This window comes from Suncus etruscus, chromosome 5 (assembly GCF_024139225.1).
Source record: "Suncus etruscus isolate mSunEtr1 chromosome 5, mSunEtr1.pri.cur, whole genome shotgun sequence".
In the NCBI taxonomy this organism is placed as follows: domain Eukaryota; kingdom Metazoa; phylum Chordata; class Mammalia; order Eulipotyphla; family Soricidae; genus Suncus; species Suncus etruscus.
The window spans coordinates 14164137-14188532 of record NC_064852.1 but is presented as its reverse complement, the minus strand read 5'-3'; the positions used below and the strand labels follow the sequence as shown (position 1 = coordinate 14188532).

The 24396-nt window shown below is 50.6% G+C and overlaps 1 pseudogene; it reads right to left on the bottom strand.

Annotated features, from left to right (window-relative positions):
- Positions 1-21174: 21174 nt before the first annotated feature.
- Positions 21175-24016, bottom strand: LOC126009408 (60S ribosomal protein L37a-like; annotated as a pseudogene).
- Between the last annotated feature and the right edge of the window lie 380 nt (positions 24017-24396).

The window sequence follows — 24396 nt, the reverse complement described above, 5'->3', positions numbered from 1 at the left end:
GGGCTGAAGAAACAAGTAGGAAGCATCTCTGTAGGCCAAGTTCCACCCCTCAACACTAGGCCTAGCATCCTCCAGAGAAAACTGAGGCCCAGCAGTGATTTGACCAAGATGCCGCTGGGCGTGTTGACCCCAATGGATGGGAGCTTTGAAATGGATGTCCGGCCTCCTGGCTTCTCCTGTGCCTCCAGATACCAACAGATGTGAAGGGCCTCATTTCTGAGTCTAAGGCCTCACCTGGATCTGAAAGAGATTGAAAGGGACTGGAGCAGTGGCACAGCAGTAGGGCGTTTGCCTTACGCGAGGCTGACCCAGGATGGACCTCGGTTTGACCCCCGACATCCAATATGGTGCCCAAGTCAGGAGAGATTTTGTTTTTGTTTTTGTTTTTGTTTTGTTTCTCGTTTTTTTGTTTTTGGGTCACACCCGGCAGCGCTCAGGAGTTACTCCTGGCTCTATGCTCAGAAATCGCTCCTGGCAGGCTCGGGGGGGGGGGGGGGGGACACCATATGGGATGCCAGGATTTGAACCGCCATCCTTCTGCATGCAAGGCAAACGCTCTACCTCCATGCTATCTCTCCAGCCTCCGCCAGAAGAGATTTCTGAGCACATAGCCAGGAGTAAGCCCTGAACGTCACAAGGTGCGGCCCCAAAAAATAAAATAAAAAAAAAGAGAGATTGGAAGCTTCCAGGCCCTGCACAGCTCATGAAGTTTGGGCTCCCGGGGAATGAGAAAGCAGCACTAGACCCAGTAAGCAACTACTTGAGTGCTGGGGTGCAGGGTACATCCTCCCCTATCTTCCTTCTGGGCCAGAGGCAGGTTCCTCCTTCAGATGATGCAGCTCTCAAGCCCTGGGAATCGGCAGCTTAGCCCAGGGCGGGAGTTTTGGAGACTACTTCTCTTTCCCTCCCCCAGGGATTAATTTCATTGGGCAGGGACCCAGGGCCAGACTCTGAACTAGCAAGGTCTCTGCTTTGGTTCCCTTTGTGGGAGAGAGTATGTATCAGGATGAGCCCATTTTACAGATAAAAGACCAGGAGTGGTGAGCCCCATGGGCAGAGCTGGGGCTTGAACTCAGAGCCACGCTGCAGGAGTCCCAGACTGACAGCAGAATAGAAGGTCCCCCGGACCCCAAGTCCCTATTTGTGTGCAGACGTGAGGACACGAGGTCCTAACCCACACCCACCCTTCATGTTGCAGGATCCCTCCCCCAGGCCCCTCGCTCACTCCTGGGCTCATCCAGACAAGAGCAAATGTCACATCCCCAAGGTGGAGCTTTCCTGCCAGCGCCAGGCCAAGATCTGGGCCCCTGCAAGTGGGCTAGCCTGATACCACCATGGACTCTGCTCTGACCACCCCCTCCTGCCCTTCCTGTGTCCCCAGCTCTTCTCTCCTGCCTCCCCACTAAGGCCTGGCCTAGGGAGTGCATGATCCATGAAGCCCTTGACTCAAGCTTTCCAGAAGCTTAAGTGAGAAGCTCAGAGCAGGGAGGCACCCAGGACAGTCTACAGGCAGGGCCCAGCTAGAGCATGGCATCCTCCTCCTATCTTCCAGGTGGGGCTAAGAAAGAGGCCCTATACACTAGATTCTTCCAATGGCCATTGGACAGGGATGGGCAGTGGTCAGGGTCATCAATGGGCCGGACTCTGGACAGGCTGACCAGAACTAAGCATACCCTAGAGTGCCCCTGCCCTCCCTATAGGCAGGCACATGTCCTACAGGGATGGCTGACCCTGTGTCTGTCCTCATGTCTGTCTACATTCCTATATTGATCATCATGTCTGCAGCCTGGATAGTCTTGCATCTACTGTGTCCTGGAAATTACATATACTTTGGGGTGCTCCTCTCTGCTTCCCCAGTTGTAGGCACAAAGCTGATTTCAGGACTAGTAATCAAAAAAAATTCAAAGGAAACTCAAAGGAGACCTCATCACCCAACACCCTCACTCAGGCACCTAGAACTCCCCCTCTCCCGCAAAAAAAAAAACAACAACAAGGAAAGTGCGGTGTCAGAGAGTATGTAGGGGAACCACACTCCCCACCCCCAGATTACTGAGAAGAGCAGAGATCAGTTGGAGTGCTTCAGAACACATTTGTACCACATCTACTAGAAGGCAGGGAGTAGGACACATACCAGAGAGACAAAAAAGGAGACAGATGATAGAAGTGATGTAGGCAGAAGGACAAAGACAGAGAAGTGAGAGGGATGGTAGAGAAAGGTGAGAGATAATGGAGATAGAAGTGACAGAAATAGTGATGGAAACAGAGAGGGAGTAGAGACGTAGAAGTGATGAGGAAAGAGGAGACAGAGACATGATGAAGAAAGAAGTGATGGAGACAAGTGATGGAGGTAGAGAAGTGATGGTGACAGACAAGTGATGAGACAGGTGATTGAGAGAGATGATAGAGCCAGAAGTGCTGGAGACCAAGAAGTAATGGAGACAGGGAATGATGTAGATAGAGAAGTGACGGAGATGGAAGTGTTGGAGACAGAAGTGATGGAAACTGAGAGGTGATAGAGAAAGATGATAGAGGGACTGGAGCGGTGGTGCAAGCAGTAGGGCATTTGCCTTGCACGCGCTGACCTGGGATGGACTGTGGTTTGATCCCCCAATGCCCCATATGGTCCCTTAACCCAAGAGCGGTTTCTGAGAGCATAGCCAGGAGTAATCCCTGAGTGTCACCGAGTGTGGTCCAAAAACGAACAAACAAACCAAAAACCACACACACACACACACACACACACACACACACACACACACACACACACACACACACAAAGAGATGACAGAGACAGAGAGGTGTTGGAGACAGAGGACCATGGAAATATTCACTAAGAGAAACGACACTTGTCCTCTCCAGAAGGAGCCACAAGTGCTCATGTAAGCACCACTGGCCGCAGCTGCAGAGTTGCAGAGCTGCAGAGTTGCCCGAGTCCATCCACCAGAGAGGGGAGAAGGAAAGGATGATTGATGTGTTCGATAGAAGCTCCTCAGACAGGAACGGGGCCCGACTATGGGCAGCAAAATGGGCAACTTTTGAAGCATAACATTGACTGAAGAAAGCAAGACAGAGCAAGAGCGCTGTGGGACCAGAACCCAAGACTGGTGACAGCTAAACTTCCAGATGTTCTACAAAAGGAAGAGGACAATGCTGACATAGAAGAGATGCAGAGGGAACTGGGGTGATTGTTCTAAGGGTGGTTATGTAGGTGTAAACCAAGACAAAATTCCTCCAGAGCCCATCTCAGATCCCTGGCTGCCCAAGACAGTCAGAAAATCACCTTCACAGCCACCAAAAGGTCCATGCTCACTGTCTCAGGCTCACTTCTTTTGTTTGTATCTTGGGATTTTGGGGGGTGGGGTCCACATCCTACAGTGCTCAGAGCTTTTGTCTCAGAGCTAAGAAGTCACTCCTGGTGGGCTCGTGGGACCATATGGGGTTTCGGAGATAGAACCTGGGTCAGCCACATGTAAGTCTTTCTTTGCAGCTCACATTTGAAGACAGTATGGCCACCTCCCCACAGTGCAGGGTCAGCTCACCATGACAGTCCCAGGGACTGAATGGGAAGAGTGCTGAGTTTGAGGTGCAGAGGGGGATGCTTTCAGAATAGGAAAGTATCAGCCTGGATATTGGCCAAGGGGAGAAGAACTACAGGATCAGGTGAGAAAGGGCAGGTCAAACCCTAGTATGTGCCTCCTTCTGTCCCCGAAGTTCTGTGTCCTGTAGTTCCAGGGACAGAAATAAAACTCCTCTGTGCTGAGCTGAGAATTGAAGGGTGGGCGTTGGTGGGGCCTAAGTCACAGAGCCTCCATTTGTGAGGCCCTGGGTTCCAACCTAGCACCAGAAACACAAGAATAAGGAGAGGGGTATGGGGTGCCCAGTTGGTGTCTAGAGGCTGGTCACCACTGGGCATGGGGTCCCTGATCCCTGACCCCTCTCCTCACTAGATCGCACTCCCTGACTGCCCTCTCCCTGAGTTCTACACACACAACACAACACACACACACACACACACACACACACACACACACACCCCTTAACTTTTGGCTCCCTTCGCCTCCCCTCTGTGAACCCCAAAGTGAGGCCCTGTCCCCATATCATTTCCAATGACTTGTAGTGTTAGTTAATTAAATGTAAAATCATTGGAATAAAATTATACCTTCATTAGAAATTAACTCCCATTTCAGGCCGGGAATAATGATGGGGCTCCCCCTATCCCCCTCCCTTCTTCCAAACTGCACACAAAATGGTCAGTTAAACTGAATGGGGAAAAAAAAGTTTAACGACGGCACGGCAATCAAGCTTATTATTATTTAAGCACAAGCTATTACCCTGTGCAATGAGGTGTCGGCCAATAAATTATCTTTGAAAGAGTCCGTCCTTGTCTGGGTGCAGACAGGCGGGGCTGCCACCATTTCCCACAGGTGAGCCCCCAGGAGAAGGCTGAAAGGGGATTCTGGGAGCTCTAAAGTGGGCAGAGCAAGAAGAAACAGACGACTGTAAGACTGGAGGCAGATACAGAAGAAGCAGAGAAAGGGCGTGTGAGATGCAGAGGAAGCAGATAAAGGGGGTGGGAGAAAGAGTTTGAGGCCCAGACTTGCAGGGGTGACTCAGGACTTGGAAGCTGAAGCTTGTGAACTGAAGGTGATGTTCTGTTAAGGGGCTCAGGGAGATCTGAGCCTGTGTCCCCTGCCACTTCTCACCATCTGAGCTGTCCAGGACTGGAGCCCTCAGTGCCCATATCATATGCCACTAGCTGGCTACCTACTCTCAGGTTCTCTGCTATAATCTCCAGTCACAATTGGGGACACTGAGGTTCAATGGGGTGGGGGTCATTTGTTCTAGAATGCAGCTCTGGAGCTGGGAGCCACTGAGAACAAGAGACAGGACAAGGCCCAGGGGTACAGGACAGGATAAGACCAGGAATCCCTTCTCTTTCTTCCCCTCATCTCAGCCCTCCTGCCCTCTACACCTCTCTTCTCCTCTCTCTGACCCCTTCCGAACGTCAGGGTCTCCTTTTCTGTACCAATATCTGCCCCATGTCTGGCTATGGGGAGATAAGCTAAAGGGCCGGCTGATACCCCACCCCAAATCAGCACAGCAGGTGACGTAAAGCTCTTGGGGTCCTTACTAAACCAAACCAATTGAGGCCATGGGGGGGTAAAGGTTGGGGAGCCTGAGTTTAAGCCCAAGTTCCACTCCCCAGATAGCTTTGGACAGTCCTTCCCCCTTGGGCAGACTTCCATCACCTTCCCTGTCAAATGTTGCCCAGAGTACCCACATCAAGTGGTGCTTTAAGGGCTGGAGCCCCACCACGGTCAGATGCCCCATCCAAGCTTGACCCTGAGCTGTTTCCTGCAGAGGTGCTCCCCTCTAATCAGGGAGCCCTTCAATCTCCCCAAGTCCTGTCTCTGTATCATGAGACTTTGAACCCTAAACTCAACTAGAGGATGGGACAGCAAGGGACTCAAGCCAATACAAGGTGACCAGAGACCCCAGAGAGGAGACAGCAATAATCTGACACTGGACGTCCCTTCATTTTGCATCTTACATGAAATCCAAACACACCTCTGCTTCCAAGGCTGGTGAAAAAAAACCTGTGGGGCCCAGTGTCCAGTGAGAAAATTAGCAAGGAGGAAGTGGGGGATTTCCCAGGAGTCTGTGGGGTCCAGCCATCCCCCAACTTCTTGTCCTCCTTGGAAGTCACGTCCAGCTCCCCATAGTTCAGACAAGATTTAGCGGGGGGGGGGGGGGGGGGGGGGAGGGGGGAGGCCTGGTCTCAGCCTGTGAGTGATGGGGGACACATTTGCGGACATGTTTACTGTCACCCTGCATGCCAGGCCCCCGCACCCTGCCACACTGCCCCCCCGATAATTCACAGCTCCGCTACTGCTGGCAGATGACAGATTCGGCCTTCACGGCAGCCCCGTGCTGGTCACTTGTCTCAAGGAGACCAGAAGGGAAGGAACCTCGGGTGCAAAATAAATGGGCCCGTGGCAGCTGCCGCACCTGGAAAATTCTAGCAGCTTTTCAGACATAAAACCACAGAGATCGCCAGGCCTGACAGCACGACGGATGGGCGCCCGCATGAACTTTTTACCTTTGGGGGGAGGAAGGGAAGAAAGGGCCACTCCACGGAAGACCCCAGCTCAGTCTCCTCTTCCCGAGAATAGGGGTGCCAAACACACGCCCCATTCTTCCTTGCTGCTGCTTCCAATCCACTCCTTACCGCTGGGGCTGTTGGAAGTGGTTGCAGGGACAGCAGGAAAGAGTGGGGACCCCAGGGTGAAGAGGGTCTTCTGGGCTGGTGTGGGGTCCTTGTTGCTGATCAAAGCAAGATGACCATCTCGAGACAATAAGTGGGCAACAGGGTGGGCCTCTCTGAAGCTATGTCTTCTGCAAAGCTGGGGTCCCTAGTGTCGCAGAGTCCCCTAGGTACCTTTGAAGCTGAGACACTGTCCCAGGCTGCAGGACTCAGGTGATGTGTGCATCCTTTTCCCTAGTTTCTGTCCAGAATGGAGCCCCTGAAGGCAGTCACGAGACAGGAGCAGAGGCCCCAGTCCCAACACCCATTCTTTGCTTATTGTGGGGTTCTATGGTTATGCCAGGACAGGCGTGTGCTGGGCCTCTGGGAGACAGTTGGCAGCAGCCCAGGGGAGGGGCTACTGCGAGGATCCCTGCGAGGCCCCCCACATGGTCATAGCTAATTACTGACATGGCCAAGAGTGGATCAAGTGTGACCCAGCAACACTGCCCAGGGCTAAAAAAAATCTCCCTATGGGTCTCTCTCTACATCAGGGAGTGCATTTAGAGGGGTGCAGTTGTAGGGTCTCCCAAAGAGGCCACACAGGAAAGGGCAGCTGCCATTTTAGCAGAAATGACCAAGGCGACATCCAGTTCCCTCTAGACCACCTTCTGGGGGGAGAGATGGGGATGAGGGCACCTCCAAGTCCTGACTCCAAACCACATTCTGGAATCCCTGTGGGGCACAGACATGTGACTGCAACCTGTGATTTGTGGCAACCTGTGATTCCTGTGACCTTTGACTCTGGCAACCTGTGACCCCGGTGACCTGTGACCCTTGGCAACCTGTATCCCCTTGAGCGAAGGTTGAGCGAACCTCATATCTGGAACTGTACCAGGCTCAACTGGACACTGCTCCCAGTACCACACCCAAGTCTCTGGCTACTTCGAAACTCTGAGAGGACACCAAGTTGGGCTCCACACCTCCAGCTTTGGCCACCCCTGAGACCTCCCACTGGCCCAACCTTGTCTTGTCTCTCAGGGTCACATTTCTGCCTCTTCTTAATCTGCTTGAGAGGGTTGGGTACCACTCGGATGGATGTGACTAGCAGGTTGGCCCAGGAGAGGATATGGAGGCAGCCCCATATCTGCTGTGGTCTACTGTGGGCAGCAGTAGACCAAACACAGCACTGGACAGTCTGGTGACCAGGATGCCTGAATCATGAGTTTGGTCAGATCCTGACTGTCCCCCAACTGGGGAAGCCAGGCATATCGGGGAGGATCAGGCCCCAGGAGCCTCATTTCTGGGACCCACCCCTGAGTGAAGATGGTGACATGGTGGAGGAGTCTTGGTTGCATCTGGCCCAGGTAGTGGGTAGCATCTACACAGGCACCCATTCCAGAGAGGAGGTTGAGAAGGGACTCAGGAGATGCCAGCCTTGCACTTAGCTCAGCTGGAGTCTGCCACTTTAGGAGACACTGGTCCCTGTCTTGCTCTCAGTTTACCCATCTGTAAAATGTGGGCCCAGCGGGGAGGCCCTGTGACCATAGTGTCTCCACCATGTGGCAGGACTCGGTTCCTGTCATGTCTGGCTCTGTCCAGGTCTTGGGCTCTAGAGACAGAGAGAGGGAAAGGAGGGGCCCAAAACCAGCCCAGACTCTGGGGGTGTTTTGTCTTCTGGATATGAGCTGACCCTGCAATGGCCTGAACACTGGGATATCACTGGGGGTCCCACTCAGCCTCAGGTCACATCATGAAGAAGCTGCTGAGGTGAGGAGGCCATGCTCCAGGCCCTGACTTCAATCTCCGAGCACAGTAGGGGGTGGTGCTGGTGGCCTCCAGTATCCCTGGGCCTGAGCATCAAACCATTGGGCCAGGGGGACACCAATATTCATGTCTGGCCCCTGAGCCCCCCAAGCACTGCTAGGCAGAATGAAAAATAAAGCAATACCAATAAGACCTGCTTCTGAATGTCCTGAGCACCGCTATGGTATGTGGGTCTGCAAGTTATATGGCGGGTGAGGGTTGGGGTCTGTGGGAGGCTACGTGGAGCCAGCTTGTGGTCAGTGACCTTCCCTGTCCCCGTCCCCCACTTGTGCACCTTGGTCTCATGCTCTGGGGGAGGGTTGTGGGTCTAGGGTCCAGACATGAGCCGCACATAAACGCCCCGTTCATCACGGCTCAGCTGTAAGCGACACGTTTCTTGCTTAGGTGGGTGCTTTATTGCACTTTGAAAATCCATTCCAATTACGGGGGGCTGCTGGCTCCCGCCTCCTGGCCGGGGAGCAACAACAGGGCACCGGGCCCCAGGCAGAGGCTTCCAGCTTTCTTAATAATCATATTTCCCGTGAAGTGTCCCTTCACTTCCTTCAAATGAAGTCTCAGCAATAAAGCGATCGATGACATTCCAGGGAGGAGGGAGACAGGGGTCCTTGGGCCTTTCTGTGGGTCCTCCCTCCCCCACTCCCAGTCTGGGGGGCCTGTCTATGCAGGTGGGGGAGGAGGAGCCGGCTCCAAGCAACTCTATAGGTCTGGAGGAGCTGGTCTCCCCACAGGGTCCAAGAGAGGCAGGAAGCCTTGAAGATAAGGCTCAGCACCTCACTCTCTTCCCACTGCTTCCACCCCCAGTCCAACTGGCTGCCCTCTCCTTAACAGTAGTCAGAGGAGAAAGCCCCTCTCTTCCACAGCCCTCACTTCAACCCCCTGCCACCCTCAGAGGGCTTACATTTGCATCTGGGTTTATTATCTGCAGCCCAGCCTTCCACAGTTCAGAATCCCCCAAAGCGGAGAGAAACAAGAATAGAGCAAGTGACAGGTAGAAGGGATAGAGACTGGGATGGCAACAGGAATGGGGGCAGAGGAAGGATGGGACAGACGAGGGACAAAAGAAACTTAAGGTAAGCCCCAGAGGTTGTGTCAGCTCTGAGCCTCTCGCCAACCCAAGAAGAGGGCAGATGTGATCAGCTGTTTGACCAGAAGTGACTGAGGCCCCTCGGACTGAGCTGTCCTGGCTGGGAATTGGGAGTGGTTCCTAGTGGTGCAAAGTGTAGATAAAGAGATGGAATCTGGTGATTTTTGCGACTTTGACTTAGGCCTCAGAACAGTCTAAAGCTGCAGTCTGTGGATGGACTTTAGCTCAGGTCCAGGGAAGGCCACTTGCTCAGGGTCACACCGCCCAACAGTGGCACCACTGAGGTTTGTGCCCAGACCCTCCCTTGCCTGGTCTCTGTCCCTGACACCGCCCTGGCCCACCATATGACTGAAATACACCCCACATCACCAGCACCAACAGGGGCAGGCTTGTGTCATGAGAAGGGAATGACAGATGTGGATGACAGTTTGGTACTGGGGAAAGGTCCCACAAACCCTGAGTATGCCAGCACCCCTGTCTGCTCTTGGGAACCTTTGTTATTGCATCATCACAAGCGGTGCCTCGATCTAAACACAGGTAAGTGGGGCGCCAAGTAATGACCCCAGGAGGGTAGAGGATGGTAGGAGATATCAGGGGGACCAGGCCAGCTGCCTCCCAGGGTCACTGCAGATCTAAGACCTCGCTGTGTCTTGAACATGTGTCCAGAGGGGTCCCTGGGTCCTCACCTCCAAACCAGAGGGTCCTCTAGATCTTTCCAGGCATGTGTCTGTGTGGGTAGAACAAATTTCCCCCCCGTATTTCCTAGGAGGAAACCACCCCAGAAGTCACAAAAGTTCCTGGGGGACCCCACCTGCCCAGATCATCCTTCCTGTCCCCTCAAAGACTGAAGGTGGCCAAGGAGCACTGGGAGGGCCAGGTTCCAGGGCTGGGGTGACAATGGACTGAGGGGTGCAGGGATTCCCAAATATTGGTCCAGGAACAGCCTCGCCTCGCCGCTAGAACGGAACCAGTCTGCCGGCCGCGGCACAGAGCTCGCCAAGCCAAGGATGTGAGTGCGTTAATTAATGAATTAGCTGTTTAATTAACATAATTAGGCCTCATTATTTTCCTTGCATCTATCGTCAATTTTCAGGCAATTAAGCCAATGCTGGTGAGAGTGGAGGATGTGGGCGTCCCACTGGCACAGGGTGGCACCAGCAGGCTTGGCCTGGCTATTGGGCCCTGGCTCAGCTTGGAGGGGCAGAGGAAACAAACCACATGTACCTGTGCAAACCCCCCACCCCCAATGTCATCTCCCTTATGTAGGCTGCAGGCCGCTTTTCATTCTGTACATGCACAGGATAGGGTCCTCCTGGGCAGAGCCCTGAGTCAGGAAGGCTGCACTGTCTGGGATGACCAAGGCCAATGCCTCTGGAAATGCTGCCTTTTCCCAGCTGTATGTCCTAACCTAAGGTATGTCCCGTGATCTCTCAGAGCTGGGGCCCACTTGCAAGCATGCCATGAAGCTGCATTATTCACTTCTGTAGGCCCATTGGCAGTACTTGAAACTCTGGTCTAGCATAAGGGAAAACTCCCAGGGTGATTCAGGGGTAAAAAAAAAAACGGCATGTGCAAATGCCCTGGGGCCGTGCCTGCCAGCTGGTGGGAGGGCTGGGGTAGAGGCTCCAACCCAGGGACTGCTCGGGGGCAGCTGGGTCTGGATCTGGGCTGAGGAGGGGTCTGCTGGGAATTCAGAAAATTTTCCTTACTGCAGTTGGGGCCAGATGGGTTGGGGGTTGGGAGGTCATGAAAGCCTCTGGGTCAAGCTCCAGGGGCTATCCTGCACTGGATGGTACAGCCATATGGGAGGAGAAACGGGGGCCCAGATGGGCTGTCCAGGTAAAATCATTCATTTTTACCAACTAATCCAATGCTACCATCAGCCAGCCAGTTCCCTCAGCGTGCTATATCACCTCACAATGGCATGAAGAAGCCTCGGGTTCCCTAGAGGTATGGGGTGAGCAGCTGGGGGGGGGGTCTGGAAATCCCCCTTTTGGAATAAAATGGCAGGAAGATTCCAAGGTATAGACCAGGGGGCAGTACAGGTAGGTGAGGGTCAGGGTGTAGAGAGGAACAACGGGGAGTCTCAGCACCATGAAATCCCAGAACCTTGGAAGTCTTAGGGTCCCCCACACCACAGAATCCTGGGCAGGAGTCACCAAGGATCCACAGGCCAGTCTGTAGAAGTGTCCAGGGGGGACAAGGGATGACACTTCAAAGAGTGGAAGCCACCAAACCCACCAATTGCAAGAATCCTGGGGCTAGCCAGAGGAGCAGGAGGGCTGGGGGAGTGGGGGTCAGCGTGGGAAGGGAAGTGGGTGCCATCAGGAGAGGGGGGCCTTTTTCTAATATAGAAGGGGGGCCTGAGCTTCCCAGGATACTCTCTGTCTGCTAGAATCATTGCATATTACTAGGGCCAACTACTCCAGTCCTCCCACACCCCAGTTATAAACTCAAAGCACCCCTGTGCACCTCACATTGTACGTAGGTAAAAAGTTTTGCATCTGGGAACTGGAACAATAGTTCAGCAGGAAGGGCCTCTTGATCCCTGGCTCCCCATCTGGTTTCACTGGGCCACTTGCATCAACCATTTGAACTCTATCACCTGTGCATGGCACTTTTCTTAGTGCCAGCAGGGGTTAAGATGGGCCACAGAGAGAAGGGTCATGAGGAGTGAGGGTGAGATGGCCGCAAGGGGTTCAGGTTGGATCTGGAACTTGTCTAAGACTACCACTCAGCTCCCAGGACGTCTCTGAAAAGCAGAAAGTCCATCAGTCCATCTCTTCATCTCCTCAGAGTCTCCTACACACCGAGACACCCCATTTCTCTACCATCCTCACCACCACCACCCCCGCATGCCAAGTTCCCTGCCTGCACCCTCAAGTGATGGAAAGAGAGAAATGAAAATGGCCAAGTCATTCCCCTGCAAGGAAGCTCCAATGTTCTGCTTACCTGGGGGTGCCACTTTACGGGGCTGGGCATAAAATCAAATGCTTTTCCAGAGGCCTTTGAGACAACAGGGCAAATCTTTGTCCATTCCTGTCCCCACTTGCCCCCCCCCAATGCCTGAAATCTCTTTGTCCATCCATTATGGATGAAACTTGGAGTTCCAAGGGCCAGAAAGGTAGTACAACAGGTAGGCTGACCCCGGTTTCATCCCTGGCACAACATAATGGTCCCCTAACCAGGAGTGATCTCTGAGCACAGAAGCAAGAATAAAAACTGAAAAACAGGGGCCAAAGTGATAACATCACGGTAGGGCATTTGTCTTTTTGCACATGGCCTATTCGGGACTGACCCGTGTTCGATCCCTGGCCTTCCATAAGGTCCTTCAAGCCTGCCAGGAGCGATTTCTGAGTTCAGAGCCAGGAGTAACCCCTGAGTGCCGCCAGGTGTGGCCTATACACAAAACAAAACAAACAAACAAAAAAACCTGAAATAAACAAGGTAAGGCCCCCAAACCAAAATGAAATAAATAAATTCTGGGTTCCATCAGGCTGATGTGGGGGTTGCTGGAGACTCTGCAGACTCACCTGTACTGGCCTCTGGCACTCAGCAGGGCCAGATCCTTGGAGCCCGGGCCAGGCACGGTTCACGACAGCACCAGCTCCAGGCTCCCCCCGGGCAGGGCCAGGCCCCCTGGGCGCCCGGAGCCTCGTTATCCCGTCAGCCTGGAGCCACACCTGCTCTCCCGGTCTCCTGCGATCACAATTAATCCGTCCTGCCCTGATTAATTAGTGGGGTTAATTATGACGGCGGCTGCCACGGCAGCCTGGAGAAGGAACCCAGCCAAGAGGTGGAGGAGAGACCCGGTGGGGGGGGGGCGGGGGCCTCTCTGCTCCCCCAGCTGCTCCCCCACATGTCCAGGCCAGGGTTAGGGGACTCAGGAAGTGGGGGGACGAACTCTTAGGGCTGGTATCCTGGGCCTCGCCTCCTACCTGTGGCCACATCCGAGTCCACTTGTTCAGGGAAGGGCCAGTGCCTGAGGTTCAGCCCTCAATTGTTACAGTCGACTTTGCCTGGCTGTCTGAATCTTCGGGCTCATTAAGTTTTCCATCCTCAACCTTTTCCTAATTCCAACCCTTTGGGGCCCAGAGACACTTGATTTATTTGTTTGGGGTGGCCCACATCTGGTGACACTCAGGAGTTACTCCTGGCTATGCACTTAGAAATCATTCCTGGCTTGTGGGACCATATGGGACACAGGGGAACAAACCCAGATCCATCCTGGGTCAGCTGCATTCAAGGCAAACGCCCTACCAAGTTTATTTCTTTTTCTTTTTATTTATTTATTTATTTTTGATTTTGGGCCACACTCAGGAGCTACTCCTGGTTCTGCGCTCAGAAATTGCTACTGGCAGGCTCAGGGGACCACAAGAGATGCCAGGAATCAAACCCAGGTTGGTTGCATGCAAGGAGAATGCCCTCCCCGCTGTGCTATCGCAGAGACAGTTTAATATCCTGGAGCACATGCTCAGATTTTTTTAGCACCACAAGAACACCAAAGCACCAACAGGAATCACCCCCAAACATTGAGTCAGGAATAGTCCTTGAGCACCTCTGGATGTAGAAGAAAAAACAAACAACAAAAGGACCAATGCATCAACCACCAGGACATCAAAAAGGACTCGTGCCGGACAAGAGAAGCAGCTCTGAGCCTGCCAGGACCTCGAGGCCTGCTCTCTCCTGGTCGTCACCCCCCAAACCTCCCCCATTCTCCCCATCTCCCTTCCCACCTCCCTTCCCGACTCCCTCTCCAGAGGCATGGAGCCAGGACCTTTGTAAGGAAGTGGGGGAGCTGGCTTCTCTAGGAGCCCCCCATGCTGGACCAACACCACCAACTCCTGGTCGCCTCCATCGATGCATTCATCATTCTCACCAAAACGCGATCCATTATCACCGCCTGCGCCTGGCAAAATGTATCATTACCTGTACCCTCGGCACTTCCCAGATCAATCCACTTCTTAAATGTAGTAATAGAGAAGAGGATTAGGTACTAGAAAACTCATTATGAAAATGACGCACTCAAATTCTTTAAAGGTGATATTTCATAAAATAGACCCGGCCTGCCGCGTGCCTCAATCATTCTTTTTAATAGCTCCGTAGCAGCCAGAAAATAAAGTATTCATGAAGATTGAAGAAGATGATCCCATGAACTTCAATTTAATTGGTGCAAATTAAAACAATCCATCTTTCCGTGCTGTCCGTCTATCTCCAATCATCCCCACGCCGCACGTCCAGCACCCTGATTACAATTATCTTTTAATAGGAAAACTTGTCAGTTTTTGTGTGATTTACATAAGCTTGAGCAAACTTATGGGTATCAGATAGGGCCTTGGTGTGCAATTTCTGCCCCCAGTTCCCTGGCTCTCGGAGGGACTCTGCAAGGGCCTCAGGGCTAGCCAGGCCAGAGGGGTGAGAAGAGCTGGATGGATGGATGGTCTCCCTGAGACCCCAAGTTTGGAACTTCATGGTCAGCTCATGTCCCCTGGGCCCATGGTGGTGGGACACGGGAACAGGAAAAACTTCCTGGGTCAAAAGCTCAGCTGAGGTCACACCAACTCTCCAAGTCTTGAGAAGGAAGCTCTGAGGCATAGTCTGGTTCATCCACACATCATTACATGCACTCCACACACTCGACACACATTCTGTACACCTACACACATTTATTCTGTACACCTGCAGACGCTATGTACACCCCAGTCACCCATACATGGTTCACACACAGGATCCAGCAGCCTGGCACTGGTGCCTTGAAATTAGATTTCCTGGACTGAGATGCCAGGCAAGAAGCCAGTCACTGCTGAACCCTAGCAAGAGTCTTTCTTTCCTTTTTTTAAACTAAAATTCTGTGGTTTAATGTGCCCTTAGTCGTGGCTCATGTACATAGTTCTACATCCATCCTCAGGGTACCTTCTCCCTTTCCCAAGATACCTCCCATGCAACCTCCCCCCCCCCACACACACACAACTTACTTGCATGCAGATTTGCATCAGGGAAGACGAAATATGATGCTGCTCTAAGAAAGGACAAAAACAGTCAACTGGCAGCAACATGGATGGGGCTAGAGGGTATCACCCTGAGCAAAGTTGGTCAGCAGGAAAGGGGCAGAGACTAAATGATCTCCATGGGTGGACTTAAAGATACACAGTGAGGCACCATCAAAGGGCCAACGGCAGCACAACACAACAGGAGAAGTGCTGGAGAGTCTTGAAGAGAAAGAACTAGGCTGGTGAGGGGCCCAGGATCTTGTGGGGCACAGGGTGTGGCTTTTAATAAGTAGACACCATATGAGGCTCAAACTAGCGAAGGCCTGTCACCAGTGGACCAGCCCCCAGCCCTGAGTTATATAAACAGAGATATGACAGCTGGAAAAAAGGAGGACCAGGATGGCCACCCACCCACCTCTGTCCTGTTGGAACCACTACTGCCATGCAGGCTTGAATCATTCACTCATTCATTCATTCATTCATTCATTCTCATTTAATACACAACTCCCAATTTCCTTCCAGGTGCTGAGTGCTGGCTATGAAGCTTTAGACAAGACCCACCGACACCAAGGAGGCTTCAGAATGTCCATCATCAACCTTTCTACAGCTGCGAATGGAAAAAGTCTGAGAAACATTTTACAGCGTGGTTGACAGCTAAGACAGAAACAAAAACTAACATAGACAGGATTTTATTTATGAATTTCAGAAACTATATACCATTATAGTTTGTGGCTGAGGCGATGCCTGTTACTGTGTGGTTGGGGGAAATTTCTGGCAGGTTCAAGAAATGACTACAGGTCACCATGGTCCAAGGACATCCTGTGGGGTAGAGATCAAGCTTTGGAATTCAGCGAGGAAGACAGACAGGAAAGCCTGGTATAAAAAGATGCTGGAAGCTTCCTTCCTTGTGGGAAGAGCATGAATCTGGAGATGCCCAGAGGAAGTAACTACTAAAGCTGAGGGCAGGGCCCGGAGAGATAGCACAGCGGCGTTTGCCTTGCAAGCAGCCGATCCAGGACCAAAGGTGGTTGGTTCGAATCCCGGTGTCCCATATGGTCCCCCATGCCTGCCAGGAGCTATTTCTGAGCAGACAGCCAGGAGTAACCCCTGAGCACTGCTGGGTGTGGCCCAAAAACCAAAAAAAGAAAAGCTGAGGGCAGAGAAGACCCCAGGGCTGCTGATGCCCAGACTTAAAGGGGTAGGAGGAGGATGCCTGCAAGGGACCATAACCAGACCCCCAGGCTGGAAATCACTGGATGGTATCAGGGTTACAAGGCTGTAGGACCATGGAGAAGGGGTGCTGAAATAAGACCCTCTTACAGAACTGGTTGGCCTGCTGTGAACCCCTCTTGCTAAATGTTTAAATAAATTCCACTTCTTTTAGTTTAGTTTTTTTTTTTAATTCCCCCGTTGGTTTGAGTTTTTGAGTCACATCCAGTGTGGTATATAGTGTGAGTGCATGGGGGGGCAGAATTCCCCAACTCTGTGCTGATTAATGGGTAGAGGGAGTTCCTCCAGGCAGTGTTTGGGGGTCCATGCAATGTCAGGTCTCAAACCCAGGACTCCTGCATGCAGGCAGAGCAAGCACTTCTCCCAGTGGGCTTTTCTTTCCATCCTGGGTGAATTTTTACTGCGTAAGTGATACACGAACACATTGTTGCCAGAATAAAAAAGCTGAGTCTACAGATAAGGTCTCCTCTATCCCATTCCTCACCCTCTCCCCACCTCTCTGGAGACAGCCCCATCCTTCTGGCTTCTTCTCTCTATCTTTACAAGTGAACAGAACTTTGAAAATATGTGGGTGCTGGGGATTGTTTCTTGATAAAGATGCTCTATGAAGCCCCGGTTTCTTGTGTTTGACTGGATTTTTGTTCCTTTTGTATTTTGTAGTTGATTTGTGGTTGACTGATGTGGTACGGTGGAGGCCCATAAACCCCATGGATGATTCTCATCTAACCAGGCTACTTGTTCTATGCAAAAATCCAAGGGTGTGGCGCTGCTTGAATCCTCTGGTGCTGGAATTCATAGGGTCCACCCCAGAGATGCTGGGGGACCATGTGGTGCTGGGATTCAACCAAAATTGGCTACATACAATGCACAATTTTTTTTAATATTTTGGGTCACATCCAGCTGTGCTCAGAGATTACTCTTGGCTCTGTGCTCAGGGATCACTCCTGACAGGCTCAGAGAACCCAAAGGAGTATTGGGGATTGAATCTGAGATGGCATCATGCAAGACAGGCACTGTACTGTGATTCCTGACCCAACAACATGACTCATAACCCATGTTCTCTTCCCTCTCCCCCCCTCTCTCTCCCCCCTGTTCTATTCCTGTTTGCCCCATTCATGCCTGTCACTGTCCTCATCATTCTTTGGCCAGCAGTGAGGGCCACTGTGCATGCCACAGACCACATGGACAGCTGCAGGTAGTTGGAGGCAGGTGGATAGGGGAACCTGCAGTCCCTGGCTCTGTCCCCTCTGCTCAGCCCCTAGTGGAGAACAGGAGCATCTGCTGACCCAACACTGACCATCATCACTTTAGTGCCCTGCTGTGATCAGGTTTGAGTCTGGCCCTTCCCAGGGTCCCTGTGCCCACACTGATGCCAATGGCATTGCTGTCCCAGGTCCCCAACAGAACCTCCTGGGGATCCAGCCCCAGCCTGCAGAATCTACATTCCAAGGGACTCGTCCCTGCTTCCCTCCATGTTCCAGTGGTCAAATTTGGGGCTACAGCCTGACCCTGCACCCCTCCCCCTGGGCCACCGGAAGCAAAGTAGATTCCGTTTCTCTAACCACCTAAAGCCTGGGGCCTTCTCGAACCTTTCTTGAGATAAGCACATATTCAGTTAGGCTGCAAGGATGAGCCAACCCATAAATTAAGAGTGGCCTCTCTGCATTTGTTCTTTTTTGTTCTTCAGCCCCTTATAGGCCACTGCCATCCTATGACTGTGCCCATGTCCTATAAAACAAGTGACCTCTGAGGACCCCACAGGGGGAAGGAATAAAGGACATACACATCAGTTTAAACTGCGTCTTCCAGTAGTGACCGTTGTCAACTCAACTCCCCTCCATTGGTCAGAAATAATTAAATGGTTGTAGCCTAGCTGCAAGGGATGCTGGGAAAAACAGAGGCTCTAAGCAGGGACACTGAAGGCTCACGTAGCACCCACCACAGATCAGTAAACCCTCAGACACTGACTTTAGAAACACCAGAGTGAGATAACAATCATTCCAAATAAACCCTTGTTGATATGTTTTTGATATTTCCACTCACCTTTGTGTTGTAACAAGCAATCCAATGCAAAGTATATTTGTTTGTGCCTGCAAGGAGGTAGGCTAGGATAGTGGGTGGGAGATTGAGATCACTGGTGAAGGAAAGGTCATAGCTGATAGTGGGATTGGCGTTTGGACATTGAATGCCTGAGACAGCTGTACTATGAAGGTAAATCATAGTGCTATAATAAACATAGGAAAATAAAATAAGGCAAACAATAAAACAAACCAAAAAAACAGAGGCTCATATACATCTTGGGAAAGTGTGTGGGGGTCCCACCTACTGCATTTAAGAAAAGGAGGGCACCCAGGCATGGAGATGTTTTCCATTTGCCCAACATTATATATATCCTATATCCAATATAGGATATATCCAATATAGGCTGGAACCCTTTGTTCACACATGTGTTTAAATGCCTCAACAGGCATAACAACGCTGTGTGTATGCATATGTGTGTTTGCCCATTGGGCTACCCTCTTCCTTCCTAGGTGAAGAGGTCCCAGGTCAGCACAGAGTTCTGTCTAAGGGTGTGAAACGCTTACCCAAAGACAGTTTCCTCTAGTATATCCCTCAGCACCAAGTTCTTGTTCTCACCTTCTGTCCTGGGGGGTGGTTGGATTCTCAATTTGGGCAGAGCTCCCAGGACTCTCTCACCCTGGTCTGGCACCACCTAGCCTATTCCAGAAACTTCTTCCTGCTCCTTCAAGGACAAGGACCTCTTTCCCTTTCTGCAGCAGACTGAGAGGCAGGATTCGGGGGCAAGTTTTTTCCCAAACATAAAGACAATCACAGATATACAGACAAATTGTCCTGTCCAAATATTTACAACCACCCCCGCACACTATCCACTTTGGGGACAACCAGTGTGGAGGTGTGCTTGTAGCTCTAAATCAAAATTTATTCACAGAAATGATGGGCTAATCATGATTATTTACATGCAGAGCATTTAGTTTGACAGAAATATAAATGCTGATCCCAGACCAGAAATCAGTGAATATACCATGGCTGGGTGGTAGTGCAGTCGCCTGGCAAGCATGAGGTGGCAAGTTCAATCCCCAGCACCATCTCACATGCTGAGTAAATGACAGAGACACCCCCTATGGTATTACAACTAAGTATCACAGCTAAGTATGTGAGCACTTAGCCATGGGTGGAACAAACACATGATACATGCCAGTATCATGAGCTAAAAGACTGATGGGAAGGAACTGAAGAAACATAAGAACTGAATGTAATATGACACATAAGAAAAGGTATCCATGGAAAAACTGGGGTAAATAAAGTGGAAAAACTGGGGTAAATAAAGTCAATTTAGGATCCATTCATCACACTGTACCTATGGCAATTGCTTTATTTTATGGAGAGATCTGTGATCACAAAAGACTTTAAAGGTCAAGGATAGACAGTGGACTGGAAATCACTGTAATATCTTTGAGACTCTTCTAAAAAAAGAGGTGTTTTTTTTTATTTGGAGCCACGCCTAGTGGTGCTCAGGGATTACTTTCTGGCTCTGCACTCAGAAATTATTACTCCTGGCAGGCTTGGAGGACCATATAGAATGCCGGAGAATGAGCCTAGGCCAGCCACATGCATGGCAAACATCCTACCCATTGTGCTATTGCTCCAATCCCTAAAAATAGTGTAAATAATGATTTTTTAAAAAGACCTTCCCAAACAGGAATTTGTGATGACTGGATTTCAGTAGAGCTCTTCCCTGGGACCCTTCACACATTGTTTTCATATCTTAGACTAGAAACAAAAGTTCAATGGATTCCTGTCAAAGCCACACTCAACTCTTCTATCCTAGGATTCAAACCAGGTTCATAAAAGACACACACAGCAGCCTACATCGCTACCACAAGCCCCCATTCCCATTACACAAGGCATTAGTAACATCCTTCTACTAACCTGGGTTATGATTTGATCAAATCTCTTCCCTGAAAAATTTATTTCCCTTTCCCTATTTGTAAAATAATACAACCCTTCCTCTTGAAGAAATTTATATCACACACACATACACACACACAACACAACACAACACAACACAACACAACCCATTGGGAATAGCCCAACCTGCAGAGTACCAACTGCTATTGCAGTGCTTGGCCACTTGGTGTCGCTGTTGGAGACTGGAACTGCGTGGCTTGGTACCTCCACATGGCCTTTGCTGCTTAGGTCTCAGCCATGTAGGCAACCAGTTCAGAGTTCTTTTATCTCCTCACCCCAGGCTCGTCCCCTTGTCTCCAAAGCATAACACCATGCCATTCCGGCTGGCACCAGAGGACTTTCTAGTTGTCCCCAAACTAGCCAGCCCCCAGGGGCTTAGAAGGCTCTGAGGTCAGATCCCCTCTTTCTGTGGAATAAATGGATTTTGGAGTCCCATGGACTTGAGCTTAGATTTCTCTGCTCTATCCCAAAATGTCTCAATTGAAGACTGAGACTAGGACTTTGTTCATTTCTCCTCTGTAAAATCTTGGGCTTCTGCCTGTGGTTGAGGTGTCTAAGGAGGTGAGACCTTGGCTGTGGACAATAGCATAGCCATAGCGAATTTGCCTTGCATGCAGCCAACCCGGGTTTGATTCCCTATGATCCTCTGATCCTTGAGCAGCATCAGGATTTCTTTCTTTCTTTCTTTCTTTCTTTCTTTCTTTCTTTCTTTCTTTCTTTCTTTCTTTCTTTCTTTCTTTCTTTCTTTCTTTCTTTCTTTCTTTCTTTCTTTCTTTCTTTCTTTCTTTCTTTCTTTCTTTCTTTCTTCCTTTCTTTCTTTTACATAAATTCACCCATTTATTATAGGCCAACAATGTTTCTGAATGGAGATCTACTGGTCTTTCAATTCCTTCAGTCTTCTGATGGCAGATTTAACTGTGACAGCAGAAGTGGTATTGTAGGTCCAAGCGCCACCAGCAATGGTTTTCATACAGGAACCACAGTGCCAAATGCCCACAGCCCGTCTCTTCATCTTGGTCTTGCCGCAGAAGGAGCATGTGTACTTGGCATGGCTGGCTGATCTCGATCTTCTTCACCATCTTCCGGAGGGAAGTGCCATAATGCGTCCCATGTTTACCCATGATCCCCACCTTCTTCATGCGCTTAGCTATCTTCCCTCAAACCACCGCAGGATGCAGAGAATAGGAGTAATTTCTGAGTGCGGAGCCAGGAGTGACACCCGAGCACTGCTGGGTATGGCCCAAAACCAAGCCCCAAAGATGTCTGGGCATCTTCCTGTGCACATGAAAAGCATTGATGAATCATGTTGAGGACCAAGATTATCTCCTTCACTCCCTCTATCCCACCCCTAATAGCCCAAATTAGACCTTGAGGCCATGTTCCTGACACCCTGATCTGCCACATCCCACACTTTCCAGAAGCCAAGAATTTACCAGAGTGTGGGACAGAGGGGCAGCCAGGGAGCTGCCATCTAAGACATGGTACTAAGAGGCTACAGCCATGCCACCAGCCAGGGGCCATTACTTGGGGCCTTTTGCCAACTGGTAAATATCTGGGAACCCGGGAGAGTCCTCCACATCCCACATCCTGTCTCTGAATCCCAAGACTCTGGAGATGCTGAGGTTCTTTTATGGGCCTGGGGTTTTGCTTTCTACCTACAAGATTGGCATTCAACATCCTGCTTGGGACTGAAATGACACCAGCCTTGCCCAGTCTGGCCACTGGAGTGATTATTTGGAAACGGTCTGGGGTTGAAGATGCAGGAAAACAGATGGATATACAAAGCATCAGGTGAGCAGGAGATGCATCCCCCATCCTCTTGGGGTCAGGGCCCAGAGCAAGGCTGCATGTGCCCTGCACTGAGCTGCTTTCCAGAATGAAGGGGGTAGAATAGAGTGATAGCACAACAGTAGGGTCTTTGCCTTGCACGCAGCTGATTCAGGACTGACCCAGTTTCTATCCCCAGCATTCCATATGGTTCCCCAATCCTGTCAGGGCAATTTCTGAGCATGGAGCCAGAAGTAAACCCTGAGTGGCACCAGGTATGACCCATAAACAAAAACAAAAAAGAAGGAAGAGCAGGGGAATGTAGTTAGGGCAGAGAAGGAACCACTGTGACAATGAGAATTGGACATAATCACTCTGGGTAAGAACTGGGTTCTGAAAGGAGATCAAGTGATGTACATGGCACCTCTTTAGTAGCAATATTACAAACCACATCATCTAAAATGCACAAAAAGGAAATAGAAAGGGAAAAAAATATGCCACAAAGACAGGCAGGGAGAAGAGCTCAGAGCCAGGAATAACCCCTGAGTGCCACTGGCTGTGGTCAAAAAAAAAAAAAAAAAAAAAAGAAAGAAAGAAATTAAATAAGGGATATCTGGAAATAAAATAAAGATTAAAGAAAGGGGCCAGAGTGGGGCCGGAGAGATAGCATGGAAGCAGGGTGTTTGCCTTGGATACAGAAGATCAGTGGTTCGAATCCCAGCATCCCATATGGTCCCCCGAGCCTGCGAGGAGCGATTTCTGAGTGTAGAGCCAGGAGTAACGCCTGAGTGCTGCTGGATGTAACCAAAATAAATAAATAAATAAATAAATAAATAAATAAGTGAATAAATAAATAAATGGAGGGCAGAGTGATAGTACAGCGGGGAGGGCTCTTGCCTTGCATACAGCCAACAAGGTTTCGTTTCTATCCCCTGCACTTTATATTGTCTCCGAAGCCCCCCAGGAATGATTCCTGAGCACAAAGCCAGGAGTAACCTCTGAGCATCACCTGGTATCTCCCCCAACAAAGAGAATAAGGACCGCAGGATGCCCCCCTCACCTCCCCTAGATAGGCCATTATTAAAGTCATTGACTGGCCTTCCCCTCCTTGGCCTGGCTCCCCCACCCACAAGCACCCCCTCTGAGTCTATTGGGGGGCCCCAAAGTTACACACACCCCTCTCCCAACCTGAGAAGCCTTCCTTTCCTAGCCTCTCCTTTATTACCAGCACAAGATTTCCGAGCCCTGCCAAGAACTGATATTTAGAAATAAGTATGTAAATCCTTTGTAAATGTATGCTAATTACTTATTTTTAATTATAATGTAAATAAGTAATTACTGAATAATTTTAAAGTATTTACATGGGGGTGTGTGATTTAGACACTAACTTGTTATAAGATATAAAAACTATAAATTACACAGTAATTATGGCCCAATTTACATGCTAAGGCCAAACACAATTTACGTAGCAAGAAAAATACAAACAATCAGGTAATTCCACGGTAGTTACTGTGTAATAACCAAGCCGTGTCCTTCCCCTGCTTGACAAAGTGGGTCTGTGCAGTCGCTCGAGACTGGGGGAAGCTCAGAAATCACCATTAGGGGCAAAATTCACAGCCTAAAGGGATCAGGAGGCCCCTCCCTAAACCTGGAATTTGCACAGGGTTTAGAGAAATGCCCAGGCTGTAGGCCCAACTCCTCATCCCAGGCGACACTGACAACATGGTTCCCCAAATTCTCACTTCTGGACCTTCAAATGGCTTTGAAACTTCCTCTTTGGGTTTCTCTCAAGCATTCCTGTCCACCTGCCTGATGAACCCCGCCTGTCCCTCCTGGTCTCACCTGCAATACCTTCTCTTCCAAAGAGTTTTTACTGAACACCATTCTGCCTCTGGTCCCTGCAAGATTTGATTCCAGGCCTCACTGGGACTTCCCCAGCCTCAGGGTCTCATCCATCACAGGAACACTGTCCCGAAAATGTCTGTTGGTGGCAGTATCTGCTTCCCCCAACACTGGGCACCCCAGAAGTCAGAGCTCATGTCCATTCATCTCTGGGTCAGAATTGGAGTCACTAGGTGTGAGAAGGTGAAGTGTGAGGTAAGGGAGACTGCTGTAGATGCTCTCCCTCTGGGGAGAACCGCCAAGGTGGGTTCGGGATCTTTGCTGTGCCACAGTACCAGCAGAGACAAACCTGTTTTACCCCAACTTTGGGCTTACAGACTAACCCTCTGGGTATCAGCAGGCCCCCTGAAGAGGGAAAGGGT